Below are 22709 nucleotides of genomic sequence, written 5' to 3' on the forward strand. Positions count from 1 at the left end.
ACCGTACAATATCCACTTCTGCGGATTGAAAATATTTTCACCTCGCTATCTGGAGGGAAACGCTTCACTAAGATTGATCTGGCCCAGGCGTATCTGCAAATGGAGGTAGAAGAAGCATCAAAAAAATACCTCACAATCAACACCCATAAAGGTCTCTACCAATACAACCGGCTGGTATTCGGGGTAGCATCAGCTCCGGCTATTTGGCAGAGGGCAATGGAACAAGTCCTGCAAGGGATCCCAGGGACCCAGTGTTATTTGGACGACATCCTGGTCACGGGCGAAAATGACAGTGATCACCTTGCCAACCTGGAGCAGGTGCTCACTAGATTGCAGGAATATGGGCTCTGAGCTAATCGCCTCAAATGCGAGTTTTTTAGAAAACAGATCTCGTATTGTGGCCACGTTATCGATAAAGAGGGGTTACATAAGTCCCCAGAGAAGATTGAGGCAGCAGTCAAGGCTCCAGCACCGGAAAATGTGTCACAACTGAGGTCGTTCCTCGGGCTGGTAAACTACTACCATAAGTTCTTGCCAAATTTGTCTACAATACTACACCCACTGAACACCCTACTGCAAACTGGGGTGCCATGGAAGTGGAGTGACGAATGTAGATGAGCTTTCCAGAAGAGCAAAACACTAATCACATCGAAAGAGGTATTGGCCCATTACAACCCGGCATTACCAATTCGGTTGGCATGTGATGCGTCACCCTATGGCATTGGAGCGGTGCTGTCGCACAAATTCTCGGACGGCTCAGAGAGGCCAATAGCCTTTGCGTCACGATCACTAACCTCAGCCGAGCATAACTATGCCCAGATTGACAGGGAGGCCCTCAGCCTAGTGTGGGGAGTGAAAAAGTTCAATCACTATCTGCACAGGCAGAAATTCACCTTGCTGACTGATCACCAGCCTCTTGTCTCCATTTTTAATCCGAAGAAGGGCGTTCCGGTGATGACTGCGCAACAACTACAAAGATGATCACTTTTTCTAGGGGCGCACCACTATGAGATTGAATATAAGGGCACGAAACAGCATGGAAATGCTGATGGGCTATCACGCCTGCCACTGCCTACTGTGGAGGAAGCACCAGCAGTGGATCCTGTCGAAATATTCCATTCGACTATAGTTGAATACCTACCGGTAACTAACGCTTGTATCGAAAAGGAAACCCGAAATGACCCGACACTGTCTCGGGTATATGATTTGACGGTGAAGGGATGGCCAGCACATGGCGACTCACTGTTGCCAGCATTCTCGACAAGGAGAGAACAGCTGTCAGTGTGCCGGGGGACCTTGATGTGTGGATCCCGAGTGGTAATTCCACCCAAGTTAAGGGATAGAGTGCTCAATGAGCTTCATGAGGGTCATCTGGGAGGGGTAAAAATGAAAAGCCTAGCCAGGGCTTATGTGTGGTGGCTGGGAATCGATAAACAAATCGAGGACCTGACCAAGAGCTGCTCAGGATGCCAGAAATTCCAAAATGCACCACCACAGGCCCCTCTACACCCATGGGAGTGGCCCTCATCTCCATGGCAACGGGTGCATATTGATTTTGCTGGTCCATTCATGGACTCAATGTTTTTATTAGCCATGGATGCGCACTCGAAATGGCCTGAGGTCATCAAAATGTCCTCCACCACCACAGAGAAAACTATCGCAGTCCTACGGACCATTTTTGCCAGGAATGGCTTGCCAGAACAAATTTGCTCCGACAACGGACCACAGTTTGTGTCCAAAGAGTTCCGGAGGTTCTTGAAAAAGAATGGGGTAAGGCATTACACATCCGCCCCGTATCATCCAGCCACAAATGGATTGGCTGAGAGGTTCGTACAAACCTTTAAGAAGGCAATAAAGGCTATGTACAATGACAACATTCCGCTGCAGCACAAGGTGGACAATTTCCTGTTCGCCTACCGGAATGTGACACATGCAGTCACCAACCAGGCCCCAGCCATGATGTTCTTTAACCGAAGGTTAAGATCTCGCCTGGATTTGCTCAGACCAAACGTACGAAGAGATGTTGAGAGTGAGCAATTCCAGCACATCCATGAGAAGCCAACAAGGAGCTTCAATGTAGGGCAACCAGTCTTGGCCCGCGACTACCGAACAGAAAAATGGCAGCCAGGAACGATATGCACACGGCAGGGCCCACTAATGTACACAGTGGATGTTGGGGAGAGCATCGTGAGACGCCATGCTGACCAGATCCTAGAGTCACAGGAACAAGTCAACCCCATGCCTCGCCCATACGTACCTGGTGATGAACCCGACGTACAGGTCGCATCTACCCCAGAAACAGTAGCATCGGAAGCTGATGAACCAACCGACGACAGGGGGCCAGAATCGCCTCCGCACCAAGAGCAAGACACTCGGGAAAGGCGCTATCCAGAAAGGACCAGGAAGCCTCCCCAAAGACTGAATATATAAATAGACTATTTTCAGCTAATGTTGCATGTTAAAAGTGTTAATTGTAATTAGTTTGATATTTAATTGTTAAATGAGTGTTATGGTATTGTTAATCTAAAAGGGGAGGAATTGTAATGTATATACCTTTAAGGGGGGAACTATCTTTTACAGCTCATGTATACTGCAGTACCGGCAGTGACCACACCTGTATATAGCACTGAGGAGTAATCTGTACAGGCAGTTCCACGTTGAGTAAACACCTGTTGTACCGTTCTCCTGCAGTCTGTGTCTTATTATACACGGACACAACAAGATCCCCTCTCATTCTTTTAAACTCTAGTGAATACAAGCCTAGTCGACCCATGGTTTATACACCATGTTCAATTATGAAAAGAAATGAGAATAGGGAAAGCTGTAGAGGAACATAAGAAATCGGAGCAGGAATAGGCCACTCGGCCCCTCGAGCCTGCTCCGCCATTCAATAAGATCATGGCTGATCTTGGGCTCAAAGCCACTTCCCCACCCGCTCCCCATAACCCTTCACTCCCTTATCTTGTAAAAATCTGTCTATCTCCACCTTAAATGTATTTAATGACCCAGCCTCCACGGCTCTCTGGGGCAGAGAATTCCACAGATTTACGACCCTCTGAGAGAAGAAATTCCTCCTCATCTCAGTTTTAAAAGGACGACCCTTTATTCTGAAACTGTGCCCCCGAGTTCTAGATTCCCCCACGAGGGGAAACACCCTCTCTGCATCTACTTTGTCGAGCCCCCTCAGAATCTTATATGTTTCAATAAGATCACCTCTCATTCTTCTAAACTCCAATGAGTATAGGCCCAACCTGCTCAACCTTTCCTCATAAGTCAAACCCCTTCATATCAGGAATCAACCAAATGAATCGTCTCCGAACTGCCTCCAGTGCAAGTATATCCCTCCCTAAATAAGGAGACCAAAACTGTACGTAGTAATCAAGTACTCACTGAAGCAAGGCGCTGCTCTTTGACGATGAGAAGACTTTAGGCACAGCTGCACACACGGATAGCAATGCATTAAGTGAAATTGCAAGTGACTGCAAATGGGGGGCTGTGACCCCCTTGAAATATACCAGCTAGAATCGGGTCATCCAATGACACCACCCGACCCGCACCTTTTAACTGGGCCGGGAAACGCGCAGGGCGGGCTTAACAAGGCCCGTTAGGGGAAGTCCTTATTTTTTCAGCTGGATCCACGCAGCAGCCGGGTCGCCCCCCACCCCCGCCACCGCCCCCCCCCCGCCACCGGCCCCCCCGCCACCGGCCCACCCCGCCACCGGCCTCTCCCGCCACCGCGCCCCCCCCCCCGCCACTGCCCCCACCCCACCACCGGCCTCTCCCGCCACCGGCCCCCCCCCGCCACCGGCCTCTCCCGCCACCGGCCCCCCCGCCACCGGCCCCCCCGCCACCGGCCTCTCCCCGCCACCGGCCCCCCCGCCACCGGCCCCCCCGCCACCAGCCTCTCCCCGCCACCGGACCCCCCGCCACCGGCCCCCCCGCCACCGGCCCCCCCCGCCACCGGCCTCTCCCGCCACCGGCCTCTCCCGCCACCGCGCCCCCCCCCCCCCGCCACCGGCCACCCCCCGCCACCGGCCCCCCCCCGCCACCGGCCTCTCCCGCCACCCCCGCCACCGGCCCCCCCGCCACCGCCCCCCCTGCCACCGGCCTCTCCCGCCACCGCGCCCCCCCCGCCACCGCCCCCACCCCACCACCGGCCTCTCCCGCCACCGGCCCCCCCGCCACCGCCCCCCCCCGCCACCGGCCTCTCCCGCCACCGCGCCCCCCCCCGCCACCGCCCCCACCCCACCACCGGCCTCTCCCGCCACCGGCCCCCCCCGCCACCGGCCTCTCCCGCCACCAGCCTCCCCGCCACCGGCCCCCCCCGCCACCGGCCCCCCCCGCCACCGGCCCCACCCCACCACTGGCCTCTCCCGCCACCGGCCTCTCCTGCCATGAAACCGCCCAGGTAGGCGAAATCGTGGCCAAAGTAGAAACATAGAAGATAGCTGCAACGCGCTTTGGGACATCCTGAGATCATGAAAGTCTTTTTTCTTCTTTTCCCCTCCCCTCCAACCCCCATCTCCCCTGACAGTGCGGTACTGGGAACCTCTGCCCCTATCTTTTCCATTTTATTTCTCTCTCTCACATGGCAGCTGTCAATCATTCTGCCATTTACACTTCATCTAGACCCATCTTTTGTTTCTTAACTTGTCCCATTACCATCTCCTTTTGCCTCGCACCGTCCTCCCTTTTGTCATTTAATCTCTCCTGCCTTCCACCCTATCACAGACCTTCCCTTTTGTTCTTTCCTCCCCTCCCCCCTCTCCCTGCCCCTACACTGGCTTAAAAACCTGTTCCATCTCCAGCTTTTTCCAGTTCTGACGAAGGGTCATCGACCTGAAACGTTAACTCTGTTTCTCTCTCCACAGATGCTGCCTGACCTGCTGAGTATTTCCAGCATTTTCTGTTTTTATTTCAGATTTCCAGCATCTGCAGTATTTTGCTTCAGTACTGGGAGCCGCTGGTCAGCGTACTGCACCTTCGGGACACCTGTCGGAATCATCTGGCGCAGAAGGAGGCCACTCAGATTCTTAAATGACATTTCATGACGGTAAAGAAGGCAAATGGTATGTTGGCCTTCATAGCGAGAGGATTCGAGTACAGGAGCAAGGATGTCTTGCTGCAGTTGTACAGGGCCTTGGTGAGACCACACTTTAAGTATTGTGTGCAGTTTTGGTCGCCTTATCTGAGGAAGGATGTTCTTGCCATGGAGGCAGTGCAGCGAAGATTCACCAGACTGATACCTGGGATGGCAGGAATGACGTATGAAGAGAGATTGGGTCGATTGGGTTTGTATTCGCTAGAGTTTAGAAGAATGAGAGGGAATCTCATTGAAACTTATAAAATTTTAACAGGACTAGACAGACTAGATGCAGGAAGGATGTTCCCGATGGCGGGGGAGTCCAGAACCAGGGGTCACAGTCTAAAGATAAGGGGTAAGCCATTTGAGACTGAGATGAGGAGGAATTTCTTCACCCAGAGAGTGGTGAACCTGTGGAATTCTCTACCACAGAAGGCCGTTGAGGCCAATTCATTAAATATATTCAAGAAGGAGTTAGATATATTTCTTAAGGCTAAAGGGATCAAGGGATATCTTGCTGCAGTTGTACAGGGCCTTGGTGAGACCACACCTTGAGTCCCTACTAGGAGAAGGCAGGGACAGGGTACTGAATTTGGATGATCAGCCATGATCTCATTAAATGACGGAACAGGCTCGAGGGGCCAAATGGCCTACTCCTGCTCCTATCTTCTATGTTTCTATGTTTCATTAAAAAAAAACTTTCTGATTTAAACACTAGAGGAGGTTTTTCCTCCCTGCGCCGATCAGCGGTCTGGGAGGGTGGAAAAAATTAAATGAATAAACAAAGGAGGTGTCCAGGTTTCCACCTACATAAAGCAAGTGCGGCCCAACAGCATGGGCTGGCTGCCAAAATAATTCATAGCAGCCTCACCGCAGAGACAGGGCAGCTCGAATTGAGAGTGAAACTGGACTGATGCAAGTTGTGTGTGCGAAAGACTCACTTCTGCCAAGTTGTCACCCTTGATTAATGGCGCAATGACATCAGTGAGTTAACAACAAACGAGTAGGTTGCAGTTGTTTTTTTTTAACCCCAGTTAGCAGCAACGGTTTGGTCGCGTTTTGAGATTAGTCGTTGAGTTTTCAGTCAGAGGGTGCCAGAAATGCCGATGGGTTACCAGCAGCGCCGGTGAAGCAGGAATAGTAAAAAGAAACCACGGTAATTTTTTAAATACTGGCTCGATGACTTACCGGATTCACGGCGATTAATAAAAGTGCTTGCGTTTAATTACAGCCTTTCACCTCAGGAAACACCCCCCACCACCCCCCCCCCCCCAACCCCCCGCCCCAAAAAGGACCTGTGAAGTATTTTTAAGGTGTAGTCACTGTTGCAATGCAGGCAAATACGGAAGCCAATTTGCGCAGAGCAAGATCCCACAAACAGCGATGGACCAGGTCATCTGCTTTAGGTGCTGTTGGAGGAATGTTGACCGGGAATTGGTAACTAACGTACTGCAACCAGATAACAACCACTTAAAAAAAAAAGTTCCTTATAATTGAAATTGGTCATGAACCAGGAAGGCTAGAACAATTTTTTTTTAAACGGCATTGAATTTACAGAAACGGGCCATTCGGCCCAACTAGTCTATGCCGGCGTTTAAAGTTTCTAACTTGCACTCTTTTCTCTTGAAAAAAGGCTTAGGGGGTGACCTAATAGAGCTCTTTAAAATTATGGAAGGTTTTGATAGAGTGGATACAGAGAGAATGTTTCCACTTGTGGGGAAGAGCAAAACTAGAGGCCATCCATATAAGATAGTCACTAATAAATCCATAAGAACATAAGGAATAGGAGCAGAGTAGGCCATTCGGCCCCTCGAGCCTGCTCTGCCATTCAATAAGATCATGGCTGATCTTCTATACCTCAACTCCACTTTCCCGCCCGATCCCCATGTCCCTTTGATTCCCTGAGAGTGCAAATCCAAGAGGGAATTCAGAAGAAACTTCTTTACCCAGAGAGTGGTGAGAATGGGGAACTCGCTACCACAGGGAGTGGTTGAGGCAAATAGCGTAGATACATTTAAGGGGAGGCTGGACAAGCACATGAGGGAGAAGGGAATAGAGGGTTACGCTGATAGAGTTAGATGAGGAAAGACGGGAGGAGGCTCGAGTGGAGCATAAACGCCGGCATGGACTGGTTGGGCCGAATGACCTGATCCTGTGCCGTATATCCTATGTAATTATATAGCACCTTTAACATAGTAAAATATCTCAAGGTGCATAGGGAGAGCACACACCATGCTTGGGAGGATGGTTTGAGAAGGAGGATTGATGGTGCGAAGAGGGGTTTGATTTTGAGACTTTTAAAAATGGGGCGAGATGTGGCGAGGTGCAGGTGTTTAGAGAGGGAGTACCAGAGAACTGGACTGAGAAGACACACCCAGACTCTGCCCCTATCGAGGGGAGTGGAGAGCAGAAGGTTGTGAGCTGACACATTGGCCGGAATTTTCCCCTAAAAAAAAAACGGGTGGGTTTGGAGTGTGGGGGGCAGTTAAATTGTTAAAAATGGGATTCCCGACCCGATCCAGCCTCCAACCCGCCCACTTCCAGTTTTAACGGAGGCGGGGCGAGGGACAGGCGACCAATCCGCTCCCAGGGGGCGGTACGTCAATTTATATATTGTAATGAGGCTGGGAGCCTCTTTTCTTCACCTCCATTTTGAATTTAACACATTTCGTGGAACCCGACTGTCAAACCGAGGCAGGGACTGCTGCATCCAGGGGGTAAGTGGCTTTATACTGTACCTACCTCCTGGATCCAGGGTCCCTCCCTTACCCAACCCCACACCGCGCGATCGGAGACACCACCACGAGGCCCCTGACCCCCACTATGATGCCCCCCCACCCCACCGATGATGCTGAGGCCGGCCCCGATCCTCTCTCCCCCTGCCGACCCCCGACCCCCGTCCCCCCGGCCAATCCCACCCACCTTTAGTGCTCCTGGAAGGAAGTGGTAGCCTTTGATTTTAGCGCTCCACTTCCTTGCTGGAGCGCAAACCCCGGATTTTGAAAAAGCTGGGAATCAGTAGCGCCTGGCGCTCACGTTTCCCAGCTTTCAAAAGCTAGCGCCCCCGAAGCGGGGCGAGACCGAATTCCTCCCCCTTGGAGTCTCGGGTGGTGGCAGAGAGGCAGAGCTTGGCCTTCCCAAGCTGATGATGTCTCTAACAGGCAGCAAGTACAGGAAACTTTTTTTTATCCGGCACGGACGGGACCGACGTGGTGCCGGTTCATCAAAAATTCCGGATAACCGAACGCTATAGTAAAAGATACGGAGCTCAGAGCTCCGTATAAAGCAACAAACCCTGTTGCTTAGCAACAAGTTCAGAACAATGACCACAAGTTCCAAGCGTATCTGTAGCTTAGCAACAGCTGCAGCCACACCCTTGCACAACAACAAATGGAGGAAGGCAAATACAATATGAAGTAAAACCTACTCCTGAATTTTGCCGGTTAACCGAGATTTCCGGTTATTTAGGTGCCGGTAAATCAAAAGTTTCCTGTACGTGAGGTACAGCAGGGAGCTAAGGATGAAACCTTGGGCCAGACTTGAGGTGACTGTGTGGGCAGTTGAGATGTAGCTAGTACAGTTCTAAAATCTCCCTAGATTCCTGTGGGACCTGAGGGTGAAATTTCCCCCTGTGAAATGTTGTTTCAATTTTAAACTCTTATTAAACAGAAAAACCATCGTGGAGCAGATGGCAGTTGCTGTAAAGTCACCTGGAAAGTCCTCAACTCCACCCTATTCTGAGGGATGAAAGGGAAACGTCATGGCTTACAGTTTCTGTTCCCAATCACAGGATGTCACCTCTTGCTTCTTTCTTCAAGTTTTCTCCCCTCCTTTCCTGAAGGCGCTGACTCTCGCTTCCTGCTCTCTGGTCCCTCTCCCCAGTGGCTGTTGTGGTGGGCTACTTGACTGCGTGTGGGGGGGGGAATTGCAGTGCAGGCTGATCCTGCCCTTACTTGACAGCCACACACACACGAACACGCGCACACACGTTCAAGCAGGAGTCAATCGATTGTGATCAGAAAGAAGAATAAAAGAAAGACTTGCCTTTATATAGCGCCTTTTCACGACCTCAGGACGCCCCGACGCGCTTTGCCACCAATGAATTACTTTTGAAATGCGGTCGCCATTGTAAATACAGGAAACGCGGCAGACAATTTGCGCACAGCAAGATCCCACTAACCGCACTGTGCTAATTAACCAGATAATCTGTTTTTTTTAGTGATGTTGGTTGAGGGATAAACAGTGGCTTTCCACTTGCTCCCGGCGAAGAGACTCGAGGTGTTCGGCGCCTTCCCGGATGCTTCTCCTCCACTTTGTGCGGTCTTGGGCCAGGGATTCCCAGGTGCCGGTGGGGATGTTGCACTTTTTCAAGGGGGCTTGAAGCCAAGCGCAAACAGCGGAAGGAGCACACGTCAAACCCAAGCACCCCACACCCTCCCGCTCCCTTCAACCACCGTCTGCCCCACCTGTGACAGAGACTGTAGGTCCCCGGCATTGGACTCATCAGTCACCTGAGAACTCATTGTTAGTGTGGATGCAAGTCAACCTCGGTTCCGAGGGACTGCCTAAGAAGAAGAAGAAACAGTGGCCCCAGGACACCCTGGGGAGAACTCCCCTCCTCTTCTAAATAGTGGCCGTGGGATCTTTTACGCCCAGCTGAGGGGGCAGGCGGGCCCTCGGCTTAACGTCTCAGCTGAAAGACGGCACCTCCGACAGTGCAGCACTCCCTCAGGAACAGGAGCCACGCCTTGCTCCAAGCCCAGAAGCACTGAGGCCAACTCTGATCCCTGGGCTACTGAAGCGAGAGAGAGAGAGAGAACAAAACCCAGCCGTGGTCCTGCTCTTGATTGCTATCCATGTGTGGAGGTCAGGATTGGACTCAGCTGCCATGCATCGATGGTGGAATAGCCAACTGTCACTCACTGTCTTGAGCTCACATATAAAGAGAGTCCACTTGGACGAGGTATCAGGGCGGGAAGAGTCATCACCTTCAGGAGAGGAGGGAGAAAATTAGCTGCAGCCTCCAAAAGGGATAATCAACATGTTTTGCTTTCAAAGTGCTTACAATTCAACATCCTGCACCTGTTATGACTGCAGCCGTTTCTAATCAAACCTCATGGTTCAACCAGCAGGCGAATAATCAGGTGCGTGTTGTCCTTCTTTCAAACACATTGTAAAAGTGCGTCATTTGGGTTTGTGAAACTCTCTCAGTGTGAGCTTCCTGTTAATCACAGTTCCAGCTTGCATGGTCTGACAAACCCACAGAATCACTCCACAACACACTCAGACACAAGAGAGCTCGAAGCTGCCAGCACTTAAACTGTCACCAGCTCACGGGCAGAATCCGCCAGAGAAAGTACATATCCGAGAGAGAAAAAACGATCGGAATACAAGACTCAAGCCGACTCCATTCTCAGGGGTAAGTGTTCAAAAGATGACAAAAATGTTTTCTTTACATTCAGAAAAAGATGTTCATTGACACTTGTACAGCTTTTAAGCACCACAATTAATTTTGCACCTACATTAACGTATGCAAAATAACAGTAATGAAGAAAATAATTGCACTAATGAATGGCAAATCCCCAGGACCAGATAGTTTCCATCCCAGGATTTTAAAGGAAGTCGGTGAGAACATTGCAGATGCCTAACTATAATCTTCCAGAGTTCTCTCGATTTGGGAACCGTTCCTTTAGATTGGAAAATTGCACGTCGCTCCGCTATTTAAGAAGGGTGAGAGAGGGAAATCAAGGAATTATAGACCAGTTAGCCTAACATCTGTTGTCAGAAAATTACTAGAGTCTATAATTAAGGATAGAGCGACTGAACAGCTTGAACATTTTCAGCTGATCAGAGAGAGCCAGCATGGATTTGTGAATGGTAGGTCATGCCTGACAAACCTGATTACATTTTTTGAAGAGGTGACTAAAGCAGTGGACAGAGGCATGTCTAAGGATGTTATTTATATGGACTTCCAGAAGGCATTTGATAAAGCCCTTCATAAGAGACTGTTAGCTGAAGTTGAAACTCATGGAATTGAAGGCAAACTATTGACCTGGTCAGGAAATTGGCTGCGCGGCAGGAGACAGAGAGTAGGGATAATGGGCAGCTACTCTAACTGGCAGGATGTGACTAGTAGTGTCCTGCAGGAATCTGTGTTGGGGCCTCAACTATTCATAGTATTTACGAACAACTTAGGTGATGGGATAGAAAGTCACATATCTAAGTTTGCTGATGACACAAAGATAGGTGACATTGTCAGCAGTGGAATGAAAGCATAAAATTACAAATAGATATTCATAGATTAAGTGAATGGGCAAAACTGTGGCAAATGGATGTCAATGTAGGCAAATGTGAAGCCATCCATTTTGGACTTAAAAAGGATGGAACAGCGTACTTTCTAAATGGTGAAAAGCTAAAAACAGTGGAAGTCCAAAGAGACTTGGGGTCCAGGTACAAAGATCGTTAAAATGTCATGAACAGGTACAGCGAATAATTAAAACGGGTAATGGAGCACTAGCCTGTATATCTACAGGACTAGAATACAGGGGGGGGGCAGAATTAAGCTACAGCTGTACAAAGTCCTGGTTAGACCACACCTGGAGTACTGTGAGCAGTTCTGGGCACCACACCTTAGGAAGGATATATTGGCTTTCGAGGCCTTGATTTACCGGAATGATTCCTGGACTCCAATGGTTAAATTATAAGGAGAGGTTGGGTTGAGTTGGGTTGGGTTGAGTTGGGTGGGGTTGAGTTGGGTTGGGTTGAGTTGGGTTGAGTTGGGTTGGGTTGAGTTGGGTGGGGTTGAGTTGGGTTGAGTTGTGTTGCGTTGAGTTGGGTTGAGTTGGGTTAGGTTGAGTTGGGTTGAGTTGGGTTGAGTTGAGTTGGGTTGAGTTGGGTTGGGTTGAGTTGAGTTGAGTTGGGTTGGGTTGAGTTGGGTTGGGTTGAGTTGGGTTGAGTTGGGATGGGTTGAGTTGGGTTGGGTTGAGTTGGGTTGAGTTGGGTTGAGTTGGGTTGAGTTGGGTTGGGTTGGGTTGAGTTGGGTTGGGTTGGTTTGGGTTGAGTTGGGTTGAGTTGGGTTGGGTTGAGTTGGGTTGAGTTGGGTTGGGTTGGGTTGGGTTCACTTGGGTTGGGTTGGTTTGGGTTGGTTTGGGTTGAGTTGGGTTGAGTTGGGTTGGGTTGGGTTGAGTTGGGTTGAGTTGGGTTGAGTTGGGTTGGGTTGGGTTGGTTTGGGTTGGTTTGGGTTGAGTTGGGTTGAGTTGGGTTGAGTTGGGTTGAGTTGGGTTGAGTTGAGTTGGGTTGAGTTGGGTTGAGTTGGGTTGAGTTGGGTTGAGTTGAGTTGGGTTGGGTTGGGTTGAGTTGGGTTGAGTTGGGTTGAGTTGAGTTGGGTTGAGTTGAGTTGGGTTGAGTTGGGTTGGGTTGGGTTGGTTTGGGTTGAGTTGGGTTGAGTTGGGTTGGGTTGAGTTGGGTTGAGTTGGGTTGAGTTGGGTTGGGTTGGGTTGAGTTGGGTTGAGTTGGGTTGGGTTGGGTTCACTTGGGTTGGGTTGGTTTGGGTTGAATTGGGTTGAGTTGGGTTGGGTTGGGTTGGGTTGGGCTGAGTTGGGTTGAGTTGGGTTGAGTTGGGTTGGGTTGAGTTGGGTTGGGTTGAGTTGGGTTGGGTTGGGTTGGGTTGAGTTGGGTTGGGTTGAGTTGGGTTGGGTTGAGTTGGGTTGGGTTGAGTTGGGTTGAGTTGGGTTGGGTTGAGTTGGGCTGAGTTGGGCTGAGTTGGGTTGAGTTGGGTTGGGTTGAGTTGGGTTGAGTTGGGTTGGGTTGAGTTGGGTTGAGTTGGGTTGGGTTGAGTTGTGTTGAGTTGGTTTGAGTTGGGTTGAGTTGAGTTGGGTTGGGTTGGGTTGAGTTGGGTTGAGTTGGGTTGGGTTGAGTTGGGTTGGGTTGAGTTGGGTTGGGTTGAGTTGGGTTGAGTTGGGTTGAGTTGGGATGGGTTGAGTTGGGATGGGTTGAGTTGGGATGAGTTGGGTTGGGTTGGGTTGGGATGGGTTGAGTTGGGTTGAGTTGGGTTGAGTTGGGTTGAGTTGGGTTGAGTTGGGATGGGTTGAGTTGGGATGGGTTGAGTTGGGATGGGTTGAGTTGGGATGGGTTGAGTTGGGATGGGTTGAGTTGGGTTGAGTTGGGTTGAGTTGGGTTGGGTTGGGTTGGGTTGGGTTGAGTTGGGTTGGGTTGGGTTGAGTTGGGCTGGGTTGAGTTGAGTTGGGTTGAGTTGGGTTGAGTCGGGTTGGGTTGAGTCGGGTTGGGTTGAGTCGGGTTGGGTTGAGTCGGGTTGAGTTGAGTCGGGTTGAGTTGAGTCGGGTTGAGTTGAGTCGGGTTGAGTTGAGTCGGGTTGAGTCGAGTCGGGTTGAGTCGAGTCGGGTTGAGTCGAGTCGGGTTGAGTCGAGTCGGGTTGAGTCGAGTCGGGTTGAGTCGGGTCGGGTTGAGTCGGGTCGGGTTGAGTCGGGTCGGGTTGAGTCGGGTCGGGTTGAGTCGGGTCGGGTTGAGTCGGGTCGGGTTGAGTCGGGTCGTGTTGAGTCGGGTCGAGTTGAGTCGGGTCGAGTTGAGTCGGGTCGAGTTGAGTCGGGTCGAGTTGAGTCGGGTCGAGTTGAGTCGGGTCGAGTTGAGTCGGGTCGAGTTGAGTCGGGTCGAGTTGAGTCGGGTCGAGTTGAGTCGGGTCGAGTTGGGTCGGGTCGAGTTGGGTCGGGTCGAGTTGGGTCGGGTGGAGTTGGGTCGGGTCGAGTTGAGTCGGGTCGAGTTGAGTCGGGTCGAGTTGAGTCTGGTCGAGTTGAGTCGGGTCGAGTTGAGTCGGGTCGAGTTGAGTCGGGTCGAGTTGAGTCGGGTCGAGTTGAGTCGGGTCGAGTTGGGTCGGGTCGAGTTGGGTCGGGTGGAGTTGGGTCGGGTCGAGTCGGGTCGGGTCGAGTCGGGTCGGGTCGAGTCGGGTCGGGTCGAGTCGGGTCGGGTCGAGTCGGGTCGGGTCGAGTCGGGTCGGGTCGAGTCGGGTCGGGTCGAGTCGGGTCGGGTCGGGTCGGGTCGGGTCGGGTCGAGTCGGGTCGGGTCGGGTCGGGTCGGGTTGGGTCGGGTCGAGTTGGGCTGGGTGAGTTGGGTTGAGTTGGGTTGAGTTGGGTTGAGTTGAGTTGGGTTGAGTTGAGTTGGGTTGAGTTGGGTTGGGTTGAGTTGGGTTGAGTTGAGTCGGGTTGAGTTGGGTCGGGTTGAGTCGGGTTGAGTTGAGTCGGGTTGAGTTGAGTTGGGTTGAGTTGAGTTGGGTTGAGTTGGGTTGGGTTGGGTTGAGTTGAGTTGGGTTGAGTTGAGTTGGGTTGGGTTGAGTTGGGTTGGGTTGAGTTGGTTTGAGTTGGGTTGAGTTGAGTTGAGTTGGGTTGGGTTGAGTTGGGTTGAGTTGGGTTGAGTTGGGTTGAGTTGAGTTGATTTGAGTTGAGTTGGGTTGAGTTGTGTTGTGTTGAGTTGGGTTGTGTTGAGTTGGGTTGAGTTGAGTTGTGTTGAGTTGTGTTGGGTTGAGTTGGGTTGAGTTGGGTTGAGTTGGGTTGGGTTGAGTTGGGTTGGGTTGGGCTGAGTTGAGTTGAGTTGGGTTGAGTTGGGTTGGGTTGAGTTGGGTTGTGTTGAGTTGGGTTGGGTTGAGTTGGGTTGTGTTGGGTTGTGCTGGGTTGAGTTGGGTTGAGTTGAGTTGGGTTGAGTTGAGTTGGGTTGAGTTGAGTTGGGTTGGGTTGAATTGGTTTGGGTTGGGTTGAGTTGGGTTGAGTTGGGTTGAGTTGGGTTGGGTTGGGCTGAGTTGGGTTGGGTTGAGTTGAGTTGGGTTGAGTTGGGTTGAGTTGGGTTGGGTTGAGTTGTGTTGGGTTGAGTTGGGTTGAGTTGGGTTGAGTTGGGTTGAGTTGAGTTGGGTTGAGTTGGGTTGAGTTGGGTTGAGTTGGGTTGAGTTGGGTTGAGTTGAATTGATTTGAGTTGGGCTGGGTGAGTTGGGTTGAGTTGGGTTGGGTTGAGTTGGGATGGGTTGGGTTGTGTTGGGTTGAGTTGGGTTGAGTTGGGTTGAGTTGAATTGGGTTGAGTTGAGTTGGTTTGGGTTGGGTTGAGTTGGGTTGGGTTGAGTTGAGTTGGATTGAGTTGGGTTGGATTGAGTTGGGTTGGGTTGAGTTGGGTTGGGTTGAGTTGGGTTGAGTTGAGTTGGGTTGGGTTGAGTTGGGTTGTGTTGGGTTGTGTTGGGTTGGGTTGAGTTGGTTTGGGTTGGGTTGAGTTGGGTTGGGTTGAGTTGGGTTGGGTTTAGTTGGGTTGAGTTGGGTTGAGTTGGGTTGAGTTGGGTTGAGTTGGGTTGAGTTGAGTTGATTTGGGTTGAGTTGGGTTGAGTTGAGTTGGGTTGAGTTGGGTTGGGTTGAGTTGGGTTGAGTTGGGTTGGGTTGAGTTGGGTTGAGTTGAGTTGGGTTGAGTTGAGTTGATTTGAGTTGAGTTGATTTGAGTTGGGTTGAGTTGGGTTGGGTTGAGTTGGGTTGGGTTGAGGTTAGTTGGATTGAATTGAGTTGGGTTAGGCTGTGTTGGGTTACGTTGGGTTGGGTTGAGTTGGGTTGCATTGAGTTGGATTGAATTGAGCTGGGTTGGGTTGCAGTGAGTTAAGTTGGGTTGGGTTGCAGTGAGTTGGATTGGGTTGGGTTGCAGTGAGTTGGGTTGGGTTAGATTCGCTGATTATATCATAAACCACAATGGCATTGCCTTAGCAAACAGCCAGCACAGACATAGTGAGCTGAAATTCCTCCTTCAGTGCTGTAAACCTCTCTGGATGTTGTGGTAGGTTGCAAATGGGTTTTAGCTGAAAAGCTGCAAAGAGTAGGAATGAAGATCAGATAAATCGAGAAGCAGCATTTAGTTGACATGAAACTTAGGGGTTTCAAAGATCTGTTGCTAGTAGGTGGAAAGGCAACAGCAGGGACAAGGATAGTTTTGACATGTTGGAATGAATGAGTTAGAATATAAGATGCTGCGATAAGTCTTGATTCCAACTCGGAAACGATGATGGGAGGAGTGCGTAAGTTGATGTATTTTGAGCTAAGTAGTAGCATGCAAGGAAGGTTCAGAGGAAAAATGACCATAGCAGCATCAATAAAATGGAGAGTGGGAAAGAGCAACAAGAGAGGTTGTAATAAAAAAAAGAACTTGCATTTATATAGCGCCTTTCATGAGCTCAAGATGTCCCAAAGCGTTTTGCAGCTAATGAAGTATTTTTGAAGTGTAGTCACTGTTGTAATGTAGGAAATGCGGCAGCCAATTTGCGCACAGCAAGCTCCCACAAACAGCAACGTGATAATGAACTGATCATCTGCATTTTTTTGTGAAGCTGGTTGAGGGTTAAGTATTTGGCCAGGACAGCAATGAAGTTGGAAGCAAGTGCAAAGAGAAAGATTAGCTAGCCAACATTAAGCTTTATCTTGAATCTTTCCCAGGCATGTGAGAGAGGAGCTAGAAGAGACTCTCCAGATATAGGAGCAGGATTTAATCTTGGATAGCAGTGGGCTTTATAGACAGTTAAGACTTGTTGATGGGGGAAAGAAATGGGAATGAAACCAAGCTCCTTGTGGGTAAATGCAGCAGCCATTTTGCAAATAGCAAGATCCCACATGGAGTACTGAGGTGAATCTGCTTTTGTCCTTGGTGGCATTGGTCAAGGGAGGAATGTTGACCAGGATAGTGGGAGAACTTCCAAATAGTTTATGGGATGTTTTCCATCCATCTAAGCAGTCTGGCAGGTTCCCGTTCTCAGTACTGCAGTCCTCCGGTACCATTGACGTAGATGTGAGCAGATTGAACTAGAGGACACGAGCGCAAAATTAATAGGAGTTTTCCCCACAGAGTACTGGAGGTGTGGAACATACTCCTAGTCAAAACAACAAATGTGTTGATAAAAAAGAGCTGGATGAATATCTGGTTAGGAAGGGGATTGAGGGTTAGAAAGGTAATTTGATATGGAGATGACGGAGTGTTGAGTGGGACATGGTGATTCCTGAGATTGGGCCCATGGAAATGTGACACCAAAGAAGGCAACCTTCATCTCCTTTTCTATTTCAGATGCTCACTGACCTGATGTGTACTTAAGAACATAAGAAATAGGACCAGGAGTAGCCTGCTCCGCCATTCAATAGGACCATGGCTGATCTTCGACCTCAACTCCACTTTCCCACCCTATCCCCATATCCCTCGATTCCCTTAGTATCCAAAAATCTATCGATCTCAGTCTTGAATATACTCAACGACTGAGCCTCCACATCTCTCCGGGATGGAGCATTCCAAAGATTCGCAACTCTCTGAGTGAAATTTTTTTGCCTCATCTCAGTCCTAAATGGCCGACCCCTTATCCTGAGATAGTGACCCTTGGTTCTAGACTCTCCAGCCAAGGGAAACAACCTCTCAGCATCTACCCTGTCAAGCCCTGTAAGAATTTTATACATTTCATTCAGATCACCTCTCATTCTTCTAAACTCCAGAGAATATAAGCCCTTTTTACTCAGGCATTTTCCATCAGTGCTGGTTGATCTTGTATGTTTTGAGGCTGTTTTATGCTGAACCAGGGACCAGTGTCATAACTTTACAAAGTTTAATATTTTTCAGAATGTTTTGTATTGAACTGGGTCTGAGGTTGGCCATTCATTCATTTACTCACTGGCCCTCTGAATCATTACTTGATATTTTTAATGTTGTGATTTATTGTAATCTATTATTCATTGTCTTCTTCCAGATCTTTTGCTGTCTGGTGTCCAAACTCAAGGTCCTTCCGCATCTCACTATAAGTCCATTCATAGAAAACATGAACCAATCAACAAGTACAGGAATCTATTGCAACCAGACCCTGTGTGAGATCGATTTTAGCCAAAATAGTTTTGAATTGGCAGTAATGTACAGTGTAATCTTCATTGTGAGCTTTACCATGAACTGTCTGACCCTTTGGCCAATTATCTTGCAAGTCAAGCAGAAGAACATCCTTGGAATTTACCTTCTGAGCCTGTCCATATCTGATCTCTTCTACGTTTTGACCATTCCTCTCTGGGTCCTGTATTACTACAACGGCCACAAGTGGAAGCACAGTTGGGCCGCCTGCTACTTCGTAGGCTTTGTGTTCTACTCCAACGTCTACATCAGCATCTTCCTGCTCTGCTGCATCTCCGTTGACCGCTACTTGGCGGTTGTCTATCCCATGGAGTCAAAGGGGTTCCGCCGGCCGCGTAAAGCCGTGCACGTCAGCCTGTTCATATTCCTGGCTGTCTTTGCTTTCCACCTTCCCGTATTCCTTGGGTCGATCAAACAGGATGGAGCCCACGAAGAGGACAACCAAACTTGCTTCGAGCACATACCTCTCATCCAGCCAGTGGCCATCGCTAACTACTTCCGATTCATCGCCGGCTTTTTGATACCGCTTCTGGTTTTGATTTTTTCCTACCAGAGGATTTTCAAAGGCATCAAGAAGAGCTTAACTCTTGGGATGGAACAAAAGGCAAAAGTGAAACTTCTTTCCATAGCAGTCATCATAATATTCTTCATATGCTTTGCCCCCTATCATATCATCCTCTTGCTCAGGACAATAAACTTCACCCTGATGGACTGTAGTTGTGACTTTGAACGGGATATCCACCTCTACTTCAACATCTCCTTGGCTCTGTCTAGCTTCAACAGCGCGGTGGACCCCATTCTCTATGTGTTAGTCAGCGACAGTGTCAAAAAGGACCTGAAGAAATCTTTTACCTCCGTCAGATATATGTGGCTCCCAAAGAGGAGATCAAATGGATCTCCCAGTTCATTTACCAAGACCACAGCTTCAATTAGCCCATGAGTGTCCAAGGGAAAAATAACAAGAGAAAAAGGAGATGAAATGGCCTGGAGCTTGGGTTCACAGTAGTCTCTTCTCGATTGACTAAAAGGAGGTATGTTAGTGCTCCCAAACTCCCAAACCAGGCAAGAGGCAAGATGTGGACAAGACAGCAAGTGGAATCATGGCTTGCATTCTGATGATAACTATAACCGATAATGACAACCTTAATAACCAAACTCTCCGTGTCGAGAGAGACAGACGTGAAGTGGGGGGAAAATGGACTCATGTGTTCTTTTAAAAACTGACATTGCGTGTCCAGTGTAGAGTTTACAAATTTCTGAATGGACCATTCTAAACCTGGACTATCCAGCCAAAAACTGGCCAAGAGGTGGACCAGAGGTATGGTTCATGACCAAGGTGGACTGTCAGGTTTTCTGTCCTCTCCGAACTCAACAATACGATCCAGAGTAAAGCTCCCTCTACACCACCCCATCGAACACTCCCAGGGCAGGTACAGCACAGGGTTAGATACAGAGTAAAGCTCCCTCTACACTGTCCCATCAAACACTCCCAGGGCAGGTACAGCACAGGTTAGATACGGAGTAAAGCTCCCTCTACACTGTCCCATCAAACACTCCCAGGGCAGGTACAGCACGGGGTTAGATACAGAGTAAAGCTCCCTCTACATTGTCCCATCAAACACTCCCAGGGCAGGTACAGCATGAGTTAGATACAGAGTAAAGCTCCCTTTACACTGTCCCATCAAACACTCCCAGGGCAGGTACAGCACGGGTTAGATACAGAGTAAAGCTCCCTCTACACTGTCACATCAAACACTCCCAGGGCAGGTACAGCACGGGGTTAGATACAAAGTAAAGCTCCCTCTACACTGTCCCATCACACACCCCCAGAGCAGGTACAGCACAGGGTTGGATACAGAGTAAAGCTCCCTCTACACTGTCCCATCAAACACTCCCAGGGCGGGTACAGCACGGGTTAGATACAGAGTAAAGCTCCCTCTACACTGTCCCATCAAACACTCTCAGGGCAGGTACAGCACAGCTAGATACAGAGTAAAACTCCCTCTACACTGTCCCATCAAATACTCCCAGGGCAGGTACAGCATGGGCTAGATACAGAGTAAAGCTCCCTCTACACTGTCCCATCAAACACTCCCAGGGCAGGTACAGCACAGGTTAGATACAGAGTAAAGCTCCCTCTACACTGTCCCATCAAACACTCCCAGGGCAGGTACAGCATGGGTTAGATACTGACTAAAGCTCCCTCTACACTGTCTCACCAAACACTCCCAGGGCAGGTACAGCACGGGTTAGATACAGAGTAAAACTCCCTCTACACTGTCCCATCAAATACTCCCAGGGCAGGTACAGCATGGGCTAGATACAGAGTAAAGCTCCCTCTACACTGTCCCATCAAACACTCCCAGGGCAGGTACAGCACAGGTTAGATATAGAGTAAAGCTCCCTCTACACTGTCCCATCAAACACTCCCAGGGCAGGTACAGCATGGGTTAGATACTGACTAAAGCTCCCTCTACACTGTCTCACCAAACACTCCCAGGGCAGGTACAGCACGGGTTAGATACAGAGTAAAGCTCCCTCTACACTGTCCCATCAACACTCCCAGGGCAGGTACAGCACGGGTTAGATACAGAGTAAAGCTCCCTCTACATTGTCCCATCAAACACTCCCAGGGCAGGTACAGCATGAGTTAGATACAGAGTAAAGCTCCCTTTACACTGTCCCATCAAACACTCCCAGGGCAGGTACAGCACGGGTTAGATACAGAGTAAAGCTCCCTCTACACTGTCACATCAAACACTCCCAGGGCAGGTACAGCACGGGGTTAGATACAAAGTAAAGCTCCCTCTACACTGTCCCATCACACACCCCCAGAGCAGGTACAGCACAGGGTTGGATACAGAGTAAAGCTCCCTCTACACTGTCCCATCAAACACTCCCAGGGCGGGTACAGCACGGGTTAGATACAGAGTAAAGCTCCCTCTACACTGTCCCATCAAACACTCTCAGGGCAGGTACAGCACAGCTAGATACAGAGTAAAACTCCCTCTACACTGTCCCATCAAATACTCCCAGGGCAGGTACAGCATGGGCTAGATACAGAGTAAAGCTCCCTCTACACTGTCCCATCAAACACTCCCAGGGCAGGTACAGCACAGGTTAGATACAGAGTAAAGCTCCCTCTACACTGTCCCATCAAACACTCCCAGGGCAGGTACAGCATGGGTTAGATACTGACTAAAGCTCCCTCTACACTGTCTCACCAAACACTCCCAGGGCAGGTACAGCATGGGTTAGATACAGAGTAAAACTCCCTCTACACTGTCCCATCAAATACTCCCAGGGCAGGTACAGCATGGGCTAGATACAGAGTAAAGCTCCCTCTACACTGTCCCATCAAACACTCCCAGGGCAGGTACAGCACAGGTTAGATATAGAGTAAAGCTCCCTCTACACTGTCCCATCAAACACTCCCAGGGCAGGTACAGCATGGGTTAGATACTGACTAAAGCTCCCTCTACACTGTCTCACCAAACACTCCCAGGGCAGGTACAGCACGGGTTAGATACAGAGTAAAGCTCCCTCTACACTGTCCCATCAACACTCCCAGGGCAGGTACAGCACGGGTTAGATACAGAGTAAAGCTCCCTCTACACTGTCCCATCAAACACTCCCAGGGCAGGTACAGCACGGGTTAGATACAGAGTAAAGCTCCCTCTACACTGTCCCATCAAACACTCCCAGGGCAGGTACAGCACGGGTTAGATACAGAGTAAAGCTCCCTCTACACTGTCCCATCAAACACTCCCAGGGCAGGTACAGCACGGGTTAGATACAGAGTAAAGCTCCCTCTACACTGTCCCATCAAACACTCCCAGGGCAGGTACAGCACGGGTTAGATACAGAGTAAAGCTCCCTCTACACTGTCCCATCAAACACTCCCAGGGCAGGTACAGCACAGGTTAGATACAGAGTAAAGCTCCCTCTACACTGTCCCATCAAACACTCCCAGGGCAGGTACAGCATGGGTTAGATACTGACTAAAGCTCCCTCTACACTGTCTCATCAAACACTCCCAGGGCAGGTACAGCACGGGTTAGATACAGAGTAAAGCTCCCTCTACACTGTCCCATCAAACACTCCCAGGGCAGGTACAGCACGGGTTAGATACAGAGTAAAGCTCCCTCTACACTGTCCCATCAAACACTCCCAGGGCAGGTACAGCACGGGTTAGATACAGAGTAAAGCTCCCTCTACACTGTCCCATCAAACACTCCCAGGGCAGGTACAGCACGGGTTAGATACAGAGTAAAGCTCCCTCTACACTTTCCCATCAAGTCACGCCCCATCTTGTGAAGACGGAGCACTCCACTACCACAGAACATGTAAACCAAGCCCAGACATGGACCCAGTGAGAACTGGGTCTCAACGGAAGGCTGTGGCCTCAAACTTTCTTTCTTCAAGTTAAGAGTTCCACCTCTAGCAGTGCAGCTACAGAGACACTTGGCGGTGTTCATATATAATGAGATACCCAAGTGTGTGCAGTTGTAATGAAATAAACAATATTTGCTCATGTGGAGATGCACGTGATCTGCATATGTAATGAGATGCATGTAATTTGCATATGTAATTAGATTCCAACGATCTGCATATGCAATGAGATGTCCGCAATTTGCATATGTCATTAAGATTATAATTATGATATATTTTCCATTAAAAAAGGACAATTTCATTCACACATTGTTGTTGTGTTATAGAGATTATG

General features: G+C 49.7%; 1 pseudogene across 1 annotated transcript; it reads left to right on the plus strand.

The window, feature by feature from the left end:
• Positions 1 to 10361: 10361 nt before the first annotated feature.
• Positions 10362 to 21219, plus strand: LOC147096742 (putative G protein-coupled receptor 132 pseudogene; annotated as a pseudogene). Its single transcript, XR_015074543.1, has 2 exons — positions 10362 to 10502; positions 17835 to 21219. The product of XR_015074543.1 is annotated as a putative G protein-coupled receptor 132 pseudogene (transcript).
• The last annotated feature ends 1490 nt before the right edge of the window (positions 21220 to 22709 follow it).

This window comes from Somniosus microcephalus, chromosome 34 (genome assembly GCF_052327205.1).
Source record: "Somniosus microcephalus isolate GS21.2 chromosome 34, FLI_Smic_1.0, whole genome shotgun sequence".
Lineage (NCBI taxonomy): Eukaryota > Metazoa > Chordata > Chondrichthyes > Squaliformes > Somniosidae > Somniosus > Somniosus microcephalus.